Source organism: Lepidochelys olivacea (assembly GCF_965140295.1).
Source record: "Lepidochelys olivacea isolate rLepOli2 genome assembly, chromosome: 2".
Taxonomy (NCBI): domain Eukaryota; kingdom Metazoa; phylum Chordata; order Testudines; family Cheloniidae; genus Lepidochelys; species Lepidochelys olivacea.
The window spans coordinates 7,199,916-7,217,604 of record NC_140412.1 but is presented as its reverse complement, the minus strand read 5'-3'; the positions used below and the strand labels follow the sequence as shown (position 1 = coordinate 7,217,604).

Here is a 17,689-nt window from a genome sequence, read left to right as displayed (position 1 = left end):
AGTCGCTTTCTCTAGCGGACCAGCTTTTTTCAATTAATAAGGCAGAAACTGCAGTTTTAGCTCCTATGGGGATGCAATTCATTGAGCTGCGGGTATTGTGCCGAACCTTGTTTCTAGTTACTCTGTCTCAAACTGTGCGAGCAATATGGACAGTGTCTCCAGTCACTATACATTACTAGATTACCGCTGCATCTGCTGTGCTATGAGCTGGCTAACAAGCATCTGACTTTACTGCCCTGCGTAACAGAAAGAAATAAATGTAAGCCTCAAAGCCCACACGTGCAAAGAGCTCAATACCACAACAATGAGGCAGAAAGCAGGTGGGAACAGCAGGGCCGGCCAGAAGAAGGCAACACACCTGCAGATACCCTCACCGATACACCAAAGTGCGGCAAGCTGTAATGATGAGCACATACCAGCTGTCCACCAGGAAGCCCTAGCAGAGGAAACAGCTGCCACTTCAAACCATTCACTCCCCAGAGAGGTGAGACTGAGATGTTTGCAAGGCTGTTATGCAGAAGGGTTCGGGTGGGGAAGGCCAATGCAAGGAGAAATTCTACTCCAGATTAATGAGTGTTTCAATATTATAAATCATCATTAGCTGCTACTAACAATTTTAAGATTGATGTAACTTCACATTAACACCACTGACTTAAGGTTAGTACTGTACCTCAGAACTCTTCTACTGCAGTGCAACAAACAGCTTTCACTTCTCTGCTCCCCTTCTCACCTCCTCCCACTCCCCCCTAGACTTTCTCCTTCTGTTCTTCCCTTCCCTCCACACTCTGCTGTCATATGAGCTCCTCATTCAGGTCCTTCCTTTAAGCTACACAACCACTTAAGCAAGTCATTTACCTGGAAGCTGGAGGTTGTCAGTACCTCTCTAATTTATTTTTTCCTGTCTGGAAATTGCAGTTAGACAAATTCAGTCTGAAAATAACACGAACACTTTTAATAGGGAGGGCAATGAACCACTGGAACAATTTATCAAGTGTTGTGGCGGATTGTCCATCACTGGCCCTTTTTAAATCAGGATTGGATATTTTGCTACGAGGTCTGCTCTCGGAATTATTCTGGGGAAGTCCTATGGCCTGTGTGATACAGGAGGCCAGGCTAGATGATCGACCAAAATCATCTCCAGCCCTAGGTGCCACCAGAACAGAGCCATTTCATACCTAACTTCTTTCACTTACTCCCTGACAATGTGAAGTAGGACCACAGCAGAGAAACTCAAAATTATACTGCTCTACCATCCAGGACTTTGGACCAGTGCCATAAAATCACTGCTAGACAGAGAGAGACCAGTGGCAACTTTAAAAGTCTTATATCTTATGAACCATCAGGGCTAGAAATGTTTGCTGCACATCTATACAATAATACCTATGAGAGGCTTGGTGGTCTAATGGGTACGACACTAGACTGGATTGGGACTCAGGAAATCTGGGTTCTTCTCCCAGCTCTGCCACTGGCCTGCTAGCTGACCGTGGGCAAGTCACTGGTCTTCCCTCCTTTCATCTGTCTTGTCTATTTAGATCACATCCTCTTCAGGGTAGGGACTGTATCGTTACTCTGCATTTGTACAGTGACCTGTGCAATGGGGCCCTAACCTTGGATGGGGCCACTATAATAAATATTATTCATTATTAATAATAATAATTAATAACAATACCACCACCTCCCAGTAACCGGAATGTTGTAACCCCAGTATTTGAACAACAATGTATGAATCAACTCCACTGGATCTGAGAAACAGTGGCTAGTAAAATCATATTGCAACTGAAATGTGAAGTGGGGGTGGAGGGGGAAGAAGGAGGGAGGGGGTGTTTGCAGGAAGCAAGAGGACAATCAGAATGCCATGACTTTAAAAAAGTCTGATACTTATTTTAACCTTGAAGGCTAGAAGCATTCTGGCCAGACCAGTACAAATGTTTTCAGACAGGGCTTGAAAAAGGTACCAGACACCTAGTAGCCAGAGCCAAATGTGGAAAAGGAAGAAGGCAAAAGACTCGAATAGTGAGGCCAAGGGGACAACAACCTGGTGAAAACCCCCATCTGCTAGGAAGGGGGAAGTTACTGGGATTTTTATCAGGGCACCAGGTACCTGGACCCTCCTTAGGGAGCCATTTTAGATATCAGTCTCCAGCTAGTAGGTGTGATAAATGTGAGCTCCACCATCTCACATATAAACACACATGCTGCTGGAAGGGAGACGGACCAGTGCTACATGCCTTCGGGGTCTCCTGACTGCTGCAAGGATGAGGAGAAAAGGTCTGATATGCTACACACACAACACTTCATGACCACCACCACTGCCTACTTCTTGCAGTGCATACAGGCTTCTGCAGCAGCATAAAACTGACATAGAGGAGATCTTCACTGCTGCCCAGCAAAGCTCTGAGCAGCAACAGAGGCATGGAAACAATCTTCCTGAGTCTGCAGACAGTACTGCAATGTTTTTCCATTTGATTTACACTTGGAAGGTTATCTCCACAACCATTAGAACTGGGAACCGTTTATTTTAATGATCTCATGCACCCTGCAGAAAATGATGGCTTAAGCCATGTCAATCTCTAGAGAACTCTGCCCATTTCTTATCAGGCGTGTGAGATTTTTCATTGCCCTGCTTTCAGGATCAGTAACCCCCTTCAAAGCACAGGTCTTAAAAACCATTGATCCAAGTCAATTTCAATCCCCAACAACAAATATGTTATTTTACTCTCAGTATGTAACTGAAAGAGCAAACACAACTTTCCTCCCTGGTAGCTGTTTACACTCTATTCTTACTTCTATTTAGGTGGAAGTATTTAAATTATATAGACAAATTGCACCTTTGCCCTTCTGCATTAAATATTAAAACAGATGTTTTTTGTTGTTTGGTCTTCTAATATCCTTTTTACAAAGGAATGCCTGCTGCAAACAGAGTGTGTTCTACTTTCCATTAGTGTTGTTCTCTATGAATTATTATATTACACACATCTATCTTTCCCTCTGATCTCAGTACAACATTAAACCTTTGTTTGATAATGGAAGTTTACAACAGTCACTGTATCTCTCCTACCACAGCGCTTCTTTTATGCAAACACAACTCTGAACAAAAATCTCCTTTTATGTCAGCATGTACAAGACCTTTCATATTATCTATTGTAGTAAATATAGCACTAGATGAACTAAACACATGCAGTAAAAGGAGAATTTAACTGCATGGAAAGTTAGTAAATCTTGGATGACAGATTAAATTCTAGGTCACAGCTTGAGATGCCTGCTGTTTTTGTTTACTGGAACAGCTTTGGGACCCTGAGTGAGTGTGGATTTAAGGGGACCAGCAAACAGAAAAAACTGTGGGTATGTGTGTGACTTTCCCTTCTGGTGTTATCTGGACTGGTGATCTGCTAGGTCACTCCAACCCTTGACTCTGGGAGCCAGGCTTACCCTGCTCTGGTGTAAGAACCCCCACTCTTTGGCTATTCACGCACAGCCTCTGGCATCTAAGCTGTTCCCAGCTACTTACAACTGAATGACATTAGCCATTATCTCCGGACCCAGACACAACCCTAGGAACCTCCGTCCTGCAGTGTCCAGTTATGCCCGCTAGACACTGAAAGCTTATATGAGTTCATCAATTTAACAAAGAAATTGGTATGTATCAGGCTTGTTATCCCAAGGGGAGTCTCTGACATGCTTCAAACCAAACGCACTGCTTCAGGTAGAATAAACAAACAGGTTTATTAACTATAAAGATAGACTTTAAATGATTGTAAGTCAAAGCATAACAAGTCAGATTTGGTCAAATGAAATAAAAGCAAAACGCATTCTAAGCTGATCTTAACACTTTCAATGTCCTTACAAACCTAGATGCTTCTCACCACAGGCTGGTGGTTGCTCTTCAGCCAGGCTCTCCCCTTTGATCAGCACTTCAGTCACTTGGTGGTGATGTCTGTATATGGAGGTAGAAAAGAGAGGAGGAGCATGGCAAACGTCTCTCCCTTTTATCATGTCCTTTCTTCCCTCTTGGCTTTGCCCCCCCTTCAGAGTCGGGTGAGCATTATCTCAAGCAGTCCAGCCATTAAGGCCACAAGGCAGCGTGCCTCAGTTTCCCCATTCACGCAGTCCCAGACTGACCAAAAGAAGGGGGTGACTCCCTCAAGTGTCTAACAGATTCTTTTGTTGCTGCCTAGGCCAGCATCCATTGTTCCTGTGAGGCTGGGTTGGGTTTGTCCCATCCATGCCCTGATGAGGTGTGAACTGCCTCTCTGTTCTTGGAGAGTTTTGCCTGGGCTTATTTTAAGCTATGAGGATACATTTTCAGCCTTATAACTACATACATGAAATTATAACCTATAACCTTATTTACATGACTTTAACATCACTGCAACAACCATGCTCAGTGCATCATGAGCCTTCCGAAGACATCCAACATAAACTTTGCACTGGATACCACACAGTCATTTTATAAAGATGAAGATGGGGGTGCAGGGTGTTCCCCCGAGGTACAGAGCATCACACCTCCCCTCTTAGTTTACTGCAAGAGGATTAGTCACTGACTAGCTTGAAGACAATTTGTGTTATGTAAACCTGGCATCCAGTCATTAAGGCCACAAGGCAGTGTGCCTCAGTTTCCCCATTCACACACACACACACAGCAAACCAGGTTTGTTATGGTTTCTCTACTGTGATCAGCTGTAAATCTGTTCACAGGTATTAACTGAGAACTAGCGTTACCAGGTTTAACATCCGTGCCAAAATTCTTATCCCAAAACTTAACATTAATACCAAAAAATGTATCACAGATGGGTGTTTACTAGTATCTTTATGATACCATGCCCTCTGTTCAGATAATGTAGTTTGAGGTTAGTTTGTTCATTACCCATGGTGTCCTTTGACTCTCTCCCATGTAATCAGTTACTGGCTTTTCTTTCCCTCCGGTGTTCCCTTCTGTGTGGGCTCTTAATTTAATCATGTTTCTGGCATTTTGCTATATCAGGGTCTGGCAAGATAAGGGTCCAGGGGGATCCTGCACATTGGCTGGCCCTTTGGGGAGCAGTCTCCCAACCCCAGGACTGTACATATGTAGAAAATCCAGCTCCCCTTTTGGGGTTACCCGGTGTTTCCCCCTCCTAGAACTGAGTCCTTCCTTGCCCCCTTTTCCCAGGAGACTATGACCTATGCTCTGTGGGCTAGGTGTGTTTACCCTTTGATCAGAGTCACCTTTCCCCAGCAGCTTTCCCATAACTGCTCTCTGTGTCTCACCAGCCTGGGGGAAAACACTCCCTTCTCTGTCAGATGGGTCACTTCTGTTCTCACAAACGACCCCCTGGCAATTTCCTGGTCCCAACTCCTCTGCTGTCCCACGCTTTGGAGCTGCAGCTTGATGTAAAGAGACACAGTTACCTTCCAAAAACTTTTCAGAAATAGCATCCGTGTGCCCTCTGCCACCCCATTCTCTGTCCCTGAGAAGTCAGCTGTGTGATGGCTCCCTTCCACGAAGTCAGTCACACCATTTCTTCTCAAAACCTGGGTCACAGGCTGACTGCCTGGGTGCACAGATGCTGACCCAGCCATACTCTGAGTGTCCTGGGCATCCTGTCCCAAATGACTAGGGAAGAGACATTCTTGTACCCCTACTAGTCCTTCCTCAGTTTCTTCCTCTGGGTCCCGTCCTAAGACACATTCCTCTGTGCTCCCGAGGAAGGGTTCTGTCTCTTGTTCAGCTGCAAAACTCTGCCAGCTAAAAACTGGGATGGTTTCCTTAATCACTGAGGACACCTCTCCTGCCCCTGCACTGGAGGGCATGTTGCCTTCTGCTGGAAAAGAGCTAGTCTCAGCCCTTCCCATACTTGGAAGCACCCTGCTTCCCTGTGTTACAGAGTCACAGGAATCCTCACCCACCTCTGTGGCTTCTGAGATCCCCTGCCCCTTCTCTGGGCTCTCCTCTGGGACACATTGCTCTATGCTCCCTAGACCTGGTTTTGCCTCTGATTCAGCTGCAAGCTGCTGGCAGCTAACAATCTGGACAGTTCTCTCCCTGGCAGGCATTACACCCTCATCCCTTCCTGATATGGTGTTGCCTCCAGCTGCAGTGCAGGAGTTGGTCTCAACCACCCTCCCACTGGAAGCATGTGGTTTCTCACTGCTGCAGAAGAATCAAGGAGACTCTCTCCCATTCTCTCAGCAACTCCTGAGACCTTACCCTTTCCCTCGGGGGTCCCAGCATAAAACTCCCTCCTGCTGCAGGCAAATACTTTAACCTGAGCTACACGGAAAAAATCATTACCCAGGAGCAGGTCAAATAGGAGGTGTTCTATTACCCCCACAGTCAAAACACTTTCCAAACCTTCCCAAAACACATGGATTTTAGCTAGTGGTATGAGGAATCTGCCATAATTCGCCCACCGCCACAATCTCTGCCATTTGGCCAGGTAGCATACTGGTCTTTGGGACCACACTCTGCTTAACCAGAGAGATCTGGGACCCTGTATCCCTCTGCCCCAAGTATTCCCTGCCATCAATTTGGACAGCCTTAAAGTGCTCCATATCTGGTTCTGCAGAAGCTAACCTCACAAAACCAATATGATCGGTTCCAATTGCTTGGGGGGTTTCTGTGTTGAGGACAGCAGAACTAACAAGAGCTATTGGTTGCCCTCTTCCTCCTAGCACAGGGCATGTATTCCTGAGATGGTCAGTGGAATTACACTGATCGCACCTTTTGGGCTCTTCTGCTTTTACAGGCGATTTGGGATGAGAGTTAAGAGGAATGTTTTTGGGGAAGAGAAGGTTTAGGCTCTCAACCCACTTCTCTCTTCCCAGGAGCAAAATGGGATCCTCCCTCCCCACCAGTTTTAAACCCCTCTTTCTGTGGCCTGCCCTCAATAAATGCCTGATTCTGTTCAAAGGCATCAGCTAAAAAAGCCATCTCATCAGCAGACCACAGCTTGGGACCCAGTGAGCTATCCTGAGCTCAGCAGAACCCTATCCAAGATGTGCCTTCTGTCAGCAGGATTTTCCAATGCAATGTCCCCTGCTCCTGCCACCTCACCCATGTACTCGTCCCTTCTTCCCTGGCTTTCCCTGTCCTTTCAGCTTCCCATCCTGGCTTCAACGCTCTTCATAACCTAGCTCCCACCTCTCTTCACCATCTCAACCACTGCTTGGTCTCCAGCCCAACTGCATGCACTCCTCCCAGTTTCACGGATGTCTCAGGAGCTCCCACCCTGACCCAGCCTACCACGTCCTCTCCTCCTTCAATTACTATTTATTTGTTTTCCAGTACTGCCTAGAGACCCCAGTCAAGACCCAGAGTTGGTCAGCAGCAGAAGCAGGAAGAGAATCCATGTGGCCGAAGTCCAGCGTCCTAGCCACTAAATCACACTTACAAATCCCTTCTACCATGAGGCCTATGTCAGTTGTCCTTCCCCCTTTTCCACAAGAAATGAAGGAGAGAGAGAGCATGAGAAAGAGGTAAGAAAACTAGACAAAAGACAGGGAACCTGAAGATGCTCGCCGAACAGTGTCCCACTAGGAACTGTCCTGTCCTCACATCTTTTTCATCTAATACCTGAGTTCGTGAATATAAAACATCCAGATATTCACAGCCGAGTGCAAACTACTGCTGAGCAGCCAAGTTTGCCTGCAGTCCTGCTGCCTCAACCAGCATCTAATCCGCTGCTTCGCAAAGTGCTTTGGGTCTGAAAAGTGCAATAGAAAACCGCAGTCTAATTCCATTCACAGTGCTACCAACGCTCATGATTTTGTCATGAGTCTCATGATCATTGTTGTTTTCCTTAAAGCCCCAGCGCCTGGAGTCAAGTGGGTATGGGATGATTTCAGCCTTCAATTCTTAAAGAAAAAGTAGCCCTCTTCTAGCCCTCGTGGCTGTGGAGAAAGCTTTAAAATGTAACCCCAGTGCACCCTAAAGGCTCCAAAAGCGGAAGGCAAATAAAGAGAACCCAAATCTGGTATGTTTACATCATGTCATGATTTTAAAGCCAATCTCATGATCTTTGGTGAGCCTGACTAATGATTTTTGAATGTCTGGGGTTGGCAACACCATATTCGTTGCTGGCCTTGCTCCCCAGAAGCAGGGTGCAACATTAAAGGGGACATACAGAGGGGGCCTTGAGTCCTGATTCCCCAGAGGGGCTCTACTGCAGAGCCAACTGCAGCGAGGAGGGAAGAACAGCCCGAGCTCCCAGATCCAGAAGGGCACGAGTGAAAACGAGTCAGGGCTTTGAAATTCAAGAGCCATCAGCCCACTTCAGCTCAGTGCCCTGAGCACAAAGCAGCTGACAGAGCAAGGCAGAAATGCCGAATGCCGGGGTGTAATCAGTTCAACCAATGCCACTCCCCCTAGAAAGCCATTTGAGCAGCCCCTTGTATGCCAAGGCCCGCGATTCAGTGTGCAGCCTGCTCCCCGACACTAAGGCCCCAGTGCTGGGCCCTAACAGGCGGGTGTGGAGGGGGAGTCAGCAGGGAACATACCCACCAATGGTAAAATTTTGGAAAGGGCTACCGGCTGCCAGCCCAAGCAGCTCGGAGCAACGCCATGTGGCACCAGCTTGCCAGTGTGAGCGGAGCTCACATGACCCAGGCCACTCTGTGCCTGCAGGTTTGGCAGCATTGTCTGAACCAGCCCTGGCAGGGAGCTTGTCAGCTCCAGGGAAAGCAGGTGGAAGAGCCCCTCAGAGAGTATGGGAAGAGGTGAGTGGCAGGTCAGTGCAGGGTGGGAGAAGGCTGAGCTTTGCTAGCTGATCTATGCCCTGACTCTCAGCCCCACAAACCCTTACTCTAACCTGACTTCTTCCTATGTCATAAACAAAACTGCCCCATGCATTTTACCCCCTTCCCTGAACCCACCTGTCCCACACCTGACACTGCGGTAACAGCACCATGGAAATTACACCGGCAAGATCTGGGAGAAGCCAGGAATGCTGCCCTCTTTCTTCCCTCTAAATGAGTAAATAGGCAGCTTTAAATTAGTGAAGGTTCCTTTCCACCTCAAGCACTGGATTCTCCAGCAAGGACACATGCTTCCCATGTGGGGGAAGTCAGAGAGGAAGGAGGAAAAATGAGACATTTCCTCTTCCATCCACACATCCTCATGGCTCACAGCTATCATTGGTGCTCGATGGGCACAAAGACGTTTCAAAAACCTGGGAAGCCAACTCTACTTAGAACAAGTGAAGGTGCACGCTAAACTACAAACACAGGCTGTCTATGTCTTTGTACCTTACCTGTCACCACAGTTTCCTATAGATAATGGCAGCATGGTGGGGAGGTCTGCCCACGCAAATGGGTGACAGGGACGCCTGTGTTACAATATCGGCTCTGCCACTGACTCCCTCCGTGGCCATGGGCAAGTCATTTTCCCTCACTGTACTCAGTTTCTCTGTCAAATAAGGATAATACTTACCTGCCCAGCAAGGGTTAATTAAAACAGGCCAGTGCTTTGAAAAGTAGAGCAAAACACAGGGATAATAATGCTTTGTACTAATCCCTGTCCTAAATGACTTCATCAAATATATCAGCTAAAAGTAGCCTCAGAGTAGAGAGCACTTCAAGCTCAAGTTCAGACAAAATTTTACTATATGTTTTAAAAGAGTCACTTATGGGAAAGGTCAGACATGGCCCTTACAGTGAGTTCCACTCCATTTGTATTGTTAAAAAAATCAGTCAGGCTTTAACAAATCCAAGTGAACCTTGTGCATCTATTCCCATCCCAACTCCCTCTGCTCATACTAGTCTCTTTGACCATCCACACGTTCTTGTCACTCTCAGGGCAAGTGCCTTCTCCTCTGCATCTCTCCTCAGAGCCAAACACCCAAACGCTCCATCTAATTGCAAATCTCAGCTGAAAGCATCTCGCTCCTCCCTTGCCTCTTCATTTCCAGCTCCCTCTATTGTTATTTAATTCCGGGTTCCATTTTTAAATAAAAGACACCATACAAGATGGAGGCCTTATACCACAAGAAAGCCAAAGGAAGCTGAAGGTGCTCAACACCTCACATGACTGGGCCCTTACTCTGGATTTGGTGTTCAGGAGTGTTTTTGCAAAGAGTAGCCCTTTAACCTCCGCATTGGCATGTTCCTACTGCCCTGGTTCTGATAATTGCCACTACAAAGCAAACGTATGTGAGTCACCATGTGCTCTGTTTAGTTCAGGCCATTCACAGGGTCTGGAGAGAGTTCATTTTTCTTAGTCTTATTATCCTTCCTCTGCCACTCAAGAGCTTTAAAGATGTACCATCTTGTTTACAGGAGTGTTCTGTGCACTAAAAAGGGAAGGACAGCAGAAGAAAAATATTTACGAACAAAGGAGATAATACATAAAGCTTACAATTACTTGACATGACATATGGTAAATAAGAGACAGAAAAAGGCTTCTAAGGTTTGTACAAAGCCTGGATTTTTCTTCCACACTTTCCAAGGATCGATAATACATGTTCCACACAGTTGCCATCTCCCATAGAAACAACCCTCCACCCCCAAAAAATTAACATTTCATAAAAAATTTTCAATCAGGAATGACATTTTAGAACTAAAGTTTTTAAAACAACTTCTTGCTCACCTAACACAGAGACAAGAATAATATGAAATCTCTGTCTTAAACATAACAATCAATATGATCGGGGGAGGAAACTCTATTGATTGAGCCATTTAACCAAGATATTTAAGCCCTGATGCAGAATATAAGTGCTATGTATTAGCTATTTAAAAGCTCCTAATTCTAGCTTTATAGCTTTTTCCTTTCTCCCTACTTCAGCTCAATTCAAAAATCACATTGCACTGAAATATTTTTTACTCCTTATGTCACCAGGGATAACAATATCCAGTGGCCGGAAGCTGAAGTCAGCAAAGATCAAAAGGGAAATTGGATGCACATTTTGAACATTGAAGAAAACTAACAGCTACAAACATTCACCAAGGGATGGGGTAGACCATCACTTGAGGTCTTTGAACCAAGACTGGATGTCTTTCTAAACGATCTGCTGTAGCTCACCCAAAAATTAGGGGCTTGATGAATGAACCACTTGTTGACATTTCAAGGTCTGGGTTCTGCAAGAAATCAGAGTAAAGGAATGCCACTGCTCCTTCTGGTCTTAGCAATCTACGAACTACTGCCCATGTGATAAGTAAAGTGAGAGAAAAAGATACACACAGACTACATTTCTCAGAGTAGCAGCCATGTTAGTCTGTATCCTCAAAAAGAAAAGGAGTACTTGTGGCACCTTAGAGACTAACCAATTTATCTGAGCATAAGCTTTCGTGAGCGACAGCTCACTTCATCGGATGCATGCCGTGGAAAATACAGTGGGGAGATTTATATACATAGAGAACATGAAACAATGGGTGTTACCATACACACTGTAACGAGAGTTTCAGAGTAACAGCCATGTCAGTCTGTATTCGCAAAAAGAAAAGGAGTACTTGTGGCACCTTAGAGACTAACCAATTTATTTGAGCATAAGCTTTCGTGAGCTACATCTCACTTCATCGGATGCATACTGTGGAAAATACAGAAGATGTTTGTTTTTATACACACAAATCATGAAAAAATGGGTGTTTATCACTACAAAAGGTTTTCTCTCCCCCCACCCCACTCTCCTGCTGGTAATAGCTTATGTAAAGTGACACTCTCCTTACAATGTGTATGATAATCAAGGTGGGCCATTTCCAGCACAAATCCAGGTTTTCTTCCCCACCCCCCGACACGAGAGTGATCAGACTACAGGGATTCTCCAAACCCCCAAGAACATTCTCCTCCTTACCCACATGAATCTGATTAAGTAGGGCACATGGGTTTTCACTATTTGCAACCAAGCCTGAAATATTTTTGGGTGAAACATTTGCAACCAAGCCTGAAAACATGTGGTCTAACGAAAAACCTGTAATTCATCCTAGATTTGTTGAAATTTTCACTGAGGTTCTAGGACACTCTGTACCTCAAAGCAGCAGCCTGGAATCCCCATATTCACCTCTGTCATATAATTATGATGTGTTTTGTACAAAGCAAACCTAGTGAGGAATTATTTTAAAAGTCTTGATCTGTTCAACACTAATATCCTGTTGGATTGTATGTGAAGTTTTGAAGTATTGTTATATGTTGTGAATTCAGGAACACCCAGGGCATACAACAAACGGGGGAGCAATCACCAGCCAGACAGGGGTTAATGGCTCATCCACACCCAATCCACTATCCCAGAGACTTCTCCGAGAAAGTACCTATGCTATGGACTAACACAGGTCACAGCAAGGGTCTTTCTAGCCAGCTGGAAAAAAGTATAAAAGAGGGAGAGTGACTTCATCACTTTGCCTCTTCCCTTCCCCCGCCCCACTCCCCCAACTCAACACCTGGAAAATCATCTGGAAGAAAAAGACTTTGAACGAGGGAGTTTGGTCCCAGGCTGGAATAGGGTTCAGTCTCTGTATTGAGGCACTGTAAGCTGCTTGTACCATCTGTTAGGATGAGACACGGCTTGATTCAAATCTTGCTTAGTCTGTTTAAATTAGAATTTAGGCTGCACATTTATTTTTTAGAGTAGCAGCCGTGTTAGTCTGTATTCGCAAAAAGAAAAGGAGTACTTGTGGCACTTTGTTAGTCTCACAAGTACTCCTTTTCTTTTTACATTTATTTTTGTTTCTGAAGTAACCAACTCTAATCTCTCTGCCTGCTACTTATAATCACTTAAAATCTCTTTCCATAGTTAATAAATCTGTTTTATATTTTTACCTAAAACTCTGTGTTTTTGGAAGAACTGCTTGGGGGATCTCAGCTCAGACTACAAAGGCAAGTGTGTGTCCATTTCACACTAAGGGAGTGGCGAACTACTTAAACTTTCACTGTAAGACGGTACAGTTCTGGGGTGCAAAGCTTAGAGCTCGGGGGAACTGGCTGGAGCCTCCCTATTGATGGCTCATGAGTGGCTGGGAGAGCATTCATGTAACCAAGTTGAGTGTGTTCCTGCCTGTGGGTGGCTGTAGGTTTCAGAGGGGTAGCCGTGTTAGTCTGTATCAGCAAAAACAACAAGGAGTCCTTGTGGCACCCTAGAGACTAAGAAATGTATTTGGGCATAAGCTTTAATTTGCAAACTTGACACCATCAAATTAGGCCTGAATAAAGACTGGGAGTGGCTGGGTCACAACAAAAAGTAATTTTCCCTCAGTTGATACTCACTCCTTCTTGTCAACTGTTGGGAATGGGCCACATCCACCCTGATTGAATTGGCCTTTTTAGCTCTCACCCCCCAACTTGGTAAGGCAACTCCCATCTTTTCCTGTCCTGCCTACTGTATTTTTCACTCCATGCATCTGATGAGGTGGGTTTTAGCCCACGAAAGCTTATGCCCAAATAGATGTGTTAGTCTCTGAGGTGCCACAAGGACTCCTCGTTGTTTTTGTGAGTGGCTGTGTAAGTGCAGTGCCTGTCAGAGGCTTGGAGCTTGACATGAGCATCAGAGTGTGAAGGACAGCCCAGGCGGTGGGTTTGGAAGACTCTCCAGCAGTCCAGGTTGCACCCGAGGGACCCCATCACAGGTTCACAAACCTTTCCTACGAACTGAGTCTCAATTTGCAGCCAACCTGGGCCAGTTTATTTTTTGTACCACAGTGGCCATGGGCACACATCAAGGCCCAATGGTTCAAGGCACCGAGCACAAACTAAACAAAGACAGAACTTGCAATGTGCATATTAGGCAACAGGGGGATGCATCACAACCATGAAAAATTCACAACACAGTTTAATGGTGGAAAAAAAGCTGAAATAGTGATTTCAGATGAGATTTATTTTTTGAGATTGTAACAAATCTATGGTTTCAGAGTAACAGCCGTGTTAGTCTGTATTCGCAAAAAGAAAAGGAGTACTTGTGGCACCTTAGAGACTAACCAATTTATTTGAGCATAAGCTTTCGTGAGCTACAGCTCACTTCATCGGATGCATACTGTGGAAAATACAGAAGATGTTTGTTTTTATACACACAAATCATGAAAAAATGGGTGTTTATCACTACAAAAGGTTCTCTCTCCCCCCACCCCACTCTCCTGCTGGTAATAGCTTATGTAAAGTGACACTCTCCTTACAATGTGTATGATAATCAAGGTGGGCCGTTTCCAGCACAAATCCGGCCCACCTGATGATCACTTTAGATAAGCTATTACCAGCAGGACAGTGGGGTGGGAGGAGGTATTTTTTCATATTCTCTGTGTATAAATAAAGTCTGCTGCAGTTTCCACGGCATGCATCCGATGAAGTGAGCTGTAGCTCACGAAAGCTCATGCTCAAATAAATTGGTTAGTCTCTAAGGTGCCACAAGTACTCCTTTTCTTTTAACAAATCTATGATCACCTAAGATTTCACATTGGGCACAGTTACTCAGCACTTCACAGTTGCAAGCAGGATAAACAGAATTCCGATTCACCTGCTTCAAAAGCAGAGCAACTAAGAGAGTCACTGTTTACCTCTAAGCAGTATAGAGTCTTGGAAACATAGCAGACTTGCTCTGGGTCTGTCCAGTGGAGAGCAGTGTTATGCACACATGAGCACAAACACAAGTCCATTGCATTATTTTTAAAAGTCTTTCCCTATTTCACAAACACTGCTTCAGATTATTAAAACTGACAAGATTTTTAAAATTTAATTGACTTTTGATTCTTCTGATATGCTGATGGTTTGCGTTTGAACCTCATTTACCTTGGAGAGTGGAATTACAGTGGAGAATCCACCACTTCCCTTGGTAGTTTGCTCCAATAGTTAATCATCCTCACTGTTAAAAATCTAGGGGTAGCCATGTTAGTCTGTATCCATAAAAACAACAAGGAGTCCGGTGGTACCTTAAAGACGAACATATTTATTTGAGCATAAGCTTTGGGGTAAAAGAAGTGGGGTTTTTACCCCTAACAGCTTATGCTCAAATATATCTGTTCGTCTTTAAAGGTGCCACCGGACTCCTTGGTGTTACTGTTAAAAATGTCAGGTTTCAGAGTAGCAGCTGTGTTAGTCTGTGTCCACAAAAAAAAAAAAGGACTTGTTGCACCTTAGAGACTAACAAATTTATTTGAGCATAAACTTTCACGAGCTACAGCTCACTTCTTTGGATGCATTCAGTGGAAAATACAGTGGGGAGATTTTATATACACAGAGAACATGAAACAATGGGTGTTACCATACAGACTGTAACCAGAGTGATCAGGTAAGGTGAGCTATTACCAGCAGGAGAGTAAAAAACCTTTTGTAGTGATAATCAAGGTGGGCCATTTCCAGCAGTTGACAAGAACGTGTGAGGAACCGTGGGGGCAGGGGGAGAAATAAACATGGGGAAATAGTTTTACTTTGTGGAATGACACATCCACTCCCAGTCTTTATTCAAGCCTAATGTAATGGTGTCCAGTTTGCAAATTAATTCCAATTTAGCAGTCTCTCGTTGGAGTCTGTTTCTGAAGGTTTTTTGTTGAAGAATTGCAACTTTTAGGTCTGTAATCAAGTGACCAGGGAGATTGAAGTGTTCTCTGACTGGTTTTTGAATGTTATAATTCTTGACGTCTGATTTGTGTCCATTTATTTTTTTACGTAGAGACTGTCCGGTTTGGCCAATGTACGTGGCAGAGGGGCATTGCTGGCACATGATGGCATATATCACATTAGTAGATGTGCAAGTGAACGAGCCTCTGACAGTGTGCCTGATGTGAAGGGAAGTGGTGGAACAAATGCGGTTGTATTGTAGAGCTCCAACCCCTCAGACAGAGACAAACACCTACAAGATCTCTATCAAGCATTCTTACAACTACAATACCCACCTGCGGAAGTGAAGAAACAGACTGACAGAGCCAGAAGAGTACCCAGAAGTTACCTACTACAGGACAGGCCCAATAAAGAAAATAACAAAACGCCACTAGCCATCACCTTCAGCCCCCAACTAAAACCTCTCCAATGCATCATCAAGTATCTACAACCTATCCTGAAGGACGACCCAACACTCTCACAGATTTTGGGAGACAGGCCAGTCCTTGCTTACAGACAGCTCCCCAGCCTGAAGCAAATACTTACCAGCAACCACACACCACACAACCAAAACACTAACCCAGGAACCTATCCTTGCAACAAAGCCCGTTGCCAACTGTGTCCACATATCTATTCAGGGGACACCATCGTAGGGCCTAATCACATCAGCCACACTATCAGAGACTCATTCACCTGCACATCTACCAATGTGATATATGGCATCATGTGCCAGCAATGCCCCTCTGCCATGTACATTGGCCAAACACCATGTATACACATAACTCACTGGGACTGTCTTCTCTTTGCTCATATCAAATGTGATCAGGTCATGATCATTGGTCCCTCTGCAATTTCCAGCCCAGAGATCAATTCATCTTTATCTGTAATAATGAGATTCAAGATAGAGTTACTTCATGTTGGGTGAAAAATCTTGTGTGTCAGAAAATCGATATTTTTTAGAAACTCTAAATAATGTTTTACTACTGCCTGCAGGAGACCTCCAGCATACATCTCCCAAACTGAAGTCCTACATAACACAGTTTTTCTTTCCACACATTACAGAGAGGTGCTTGCGGAGTAACTCATCCTGTTCTTTCAGTTGATTCAGTGGTCTATATCACAGCCTTGCCAGTACCTCTTTCTTGGGTTTAGTTAGCACACTGATCTGTATGATCATGGGTGGCGAGGATAAAAGGCTAGGGGAGGCTGTGCCTCCCCAAACAGCGCTATGTGGTCCCGCCCATGCTCCGCCCGCAGGTTCCCTCCTGCTTCTCACTGGCGCTCTGCAGTTCTTCCCCCGTGGCTGGGGCCGGCCTGCAGCCAGGGACTCTGGGTGGCTGGAGCCAGTGCTTGTGCCGCCCGCCCAGTGTTCGGGGGGGCACTGCCCACTTGGCACTCTGGGGCTTCGGAGGGTCAGGCCGCCCGGGATGCTTGGGCGTGGGGGGGGGGGAGACGACTGGTGGTCGTGTGGGGGAGGGGCTTTGGGCTCTGGTGGGGGAAGGGAGGTGGGAGGGGCAGAGCCTCAGGCAGAAGAGGAAGGCTGGGCCAGTGGCTCGCCTCCCCAAGCCCATGGTTCACCCTCTGCCTATATGTATGATTTCAAGATCCTGTTCTCCTGAGTTATCAGTGACTTTAAAACAAGTAACGGTGTCTTTAATGGAGAGTGTCACTGCCTCACACGCACACACATCCATTTTTATCAACTCTCTCCTTCCTACACAGGTAATAACCAGTGATTCTGACATTCCAATTATGCAAATCATCCCACCAGGCTTCAGTAACACTAATTAGATCAAATTTCGGCTCATGAATGCGACTTTCCCATTCCACTTGCTTGTTCCACTCAGTTCTTCTGCACTTGCACAATGTGCAGAGGGTTATTTAAATTTCAAAAAAAAAAAAAAAACTTAATTCATTTTCATTTAAATTCATGACGGTGAATTAGTAAGTTTCTACCCTATGACATACCTGGAAAGAGAAGAAAAGAGAAACACTCCGCCAGGTTGTGTGTTTTAACGGGCAGACTCTTAACAAGATCTTGGGCATTAGCAACAAGCATGCCCCAAATCCAGAACACATTGGCCAAAAGGTGCTCCAGGATCAAATAATTAGGTGCTCAATCTGCCACCATAATCAACCCACGCTAATCCACAGCTGGGTACTCAGTCTACTCTCACTGAAGATGCAGAAAGGCATCAGTAA

General features: G+C 45.2%; 1 protein-coding gene across 3 annotated transcripts in view; it reads right to left on the bottom strand.

Annotated features, from left to right (window-relative positions):
* The window catches only part of LOC311516100 (t-SNARE domain-containing protein 1-like), a 698,551-nt gene that overhangs the window by 552,581 nt on the left and 128,281 nt on the right, over positions 1–17,689 (bottom strand). Inside the window, exon 3 of one of the 3 annotated variants that reach the window (XM_084619793.1) lies at positions 3,849–3,934. The exons of the other annotated variants lie outside the window; for them this stretch is intronic. The gene's annotated coding sequence lies outside the window, so the exon portion shown is untranslated. The remainder of the gene's footprint in view (positions 1–3,848; positions 3,935–17,689) is intronic. 3 annotated transcript variants of the gene reach the window in all.